Here is a 2479-nt window from a genome sequence, read left to right as displayed (position 1 = left end):
AGGGTATCTACAGTGTTCCCACAAAACCAGTGAAAATGTACATATCTTTTTAAAACAGTAATAGTTTAAAATGTATTTTTAAAATCGTGGTAAAACCCTCCAACTGAACACCAATATACAGTTCCCTATAACTACATCCATAAGGACTTACCCTAGGCCCATTAGGCTTAGGTTCCAATCTAAGGGAACACCTTGGGTTCATAAGGTTTAAAACCAGTGAAAATGTACATATCTTTTTAAAACAGTATAGTTAAAATTTTTTAAAATCGTGGTAAAACCCTCCAATGAACAACCAATATACAGTTCCCTATAACTACATCCATAAGGACTTACCCTAGGCCCATTAGGCTTAGGTTCCAATCTAAGGGAACACCTTGGGTTCATAAGGTTTTACCCTAGTCGAAGCGTAGGTTCCCACCTGAGGGGAGTGCCCTCAGGTCCATAACGACTTACCTAAAGCTCATAGTAGATGTGTTACCATATGAGAGTACCTCTGGGTCTATAAGGTCTTATCACTAGGCCCATTAAGCCTAGGAGCCCACCCAAGGTTCACCTTAGATCCATAAGGGATTACCAGTTTGATCGGTCTAAATCTATATAAGGAATTACCAAATTAACCGAGCTGAACCTGCAAAAACTCCATACCAGATCCCAGAGTCCCCCAAAGAATTCAGTTTCCAGATAGTATATTACGGTAGTAGAGAAATCAGAGTTCAAACATATAAATTTAATAGTAACAGTATCCAGAGATCATGAATCAGACAGGCAGACTTAAAACTTCAATAACTCAGAAATCTCAGTAAACATATTTTAGAACATATAAAATAATCATATAACACATAGGGAACAAACTAGAGGATCTAGCTGTTTTCCAAAGGTACTTGGTATTTATCAGGTAGGGAGCCATGAAACTTCTATAAACTGATTTAATTTAGAAATGAGATCCCTATAAAAGGGTTTGATAGCTGAGGGATTCATCAGTTATTCAGGACGTGATTTATCAAGATCATATAGTATTCGAATATTTTTTTTCGGATGCACTATGTAATCAGAAAGGTATCAGAGAATTGATCATCTTCAAAATCATATTTGAATGGATCTTAGGGAGACGAACATGTATTCCCATGGTATTTATTTCATTTTGGTATTGCAACGATATCAAGAAATGTTAACGTGTTGATTTATGGTTCAAAACCCTTATGGACGATACAACATATAAGATCATCAATGTTTCCAGACTTATCCAAGTTATTCCCTTAATTCTAGGTCTTTGAGGGTACTTAGGTCATTTAGTAGTTAGGTTATACAGATCACTTTAGAGTTTTTAGAGTAATTCATTTGTTTACATAATTCAGATACATTAAGTACTTCGACTTAGTTCAACTTTGCCATTTAAAATAGTCATTTTAAACTTCAAGGATATTTTGGTCATTTTACACTTTAGGGGCTAATTCGTATTTTCATAATTAGTTAATTTTGGTATTACAGTTTTTAACGAGGATAAATAAATTTAGAGATTCTGAGGTTACTTACTTTTCCAGATAATCGCTGAACTTGAAATCATTTCCTTGTCGGTCTACTACTTTCTTGTATGAGTCATTCGAGTTTTATTCAAATTACTAACTTTTTATCGTATTCGGATCAAGTTTAGAATTAATTAACTATACAAATATGACCAAACATAATAATTCACGCATTAACCAATACCAACATGTTCTACAAAGCATGCAAAAAATACTAATATATTACCATGATTTTTGTGCTCCACTGATCCAACACATAAACTCCATTTGATAACTCTCGAACTCTAATTCAACATCCAATAATTTCTTGGATACATAGAAAACGAATTTACATTAGAAATTAAACTTTATCGAAAAACCAAATTTTATTCCAAAGATAAATCACTGAAAAATAGCTTACCGAGTTTGAATTTGGCAAAACATACTTCATATTCGGACTCAGAACATCAAAAAAACATAAAATATGACATTTCAAAAAATTTGATTTTTTTGTCAAAGTGAACAGTCAATGGTTAGGCCGGTCAAAGTTAACGGTCCACAATCAACGGGTTAAACTGATCAATAGTCAATGTATTAGATTGGTCAACGGGTCGGGTTGACTCAGTTCGGATCGTGTTGACTCAGTTCATGTCAAACAGACCCGGTACAGATCGGGTTGGGCTGGTTCGGACCGGTCCATACCGACTGGGTTCTAGAAGAAACCAAAGTTGGGGGACAAATCCCACGCACAAATAGCAGTGCGTGGTGGCGCGTGATAATGGTGATGGGTCGGGGGACGATTACTGATTACTCCTTGTTCAAGCACTCACCAAAATTCAGCCAAATCATATCAAAACCCAGATAAAACAAGGCGAATCAAATGAAATAAGATGGTTAGAGTACTTACCACGACGAACGAAGAACGAGTGACGATGGGGTGATGAATTTGGTCGGGGTTTGATCGCACGGAGCTAGAG

Source organism: Hibiscus syriacus, unplaced genomic scaffold (assembly GCF_006381635.1).
Source record: "Hibiscus syriacus cultivar Baekdansim isolate YM2019G1 unplaced genomic scaffold, ASM638163v2 tig00110890_pilon, whole genome shotgun sequence".
NCBI lineage: Eukaryota > Viridiplantae > Streptophyta > Magnoliopsida > Malvales > Malvaceae > Hibiscus > Hibiscus syriacus.
This window is presented reverse-complemented; position numbering follows the sequence as displayed.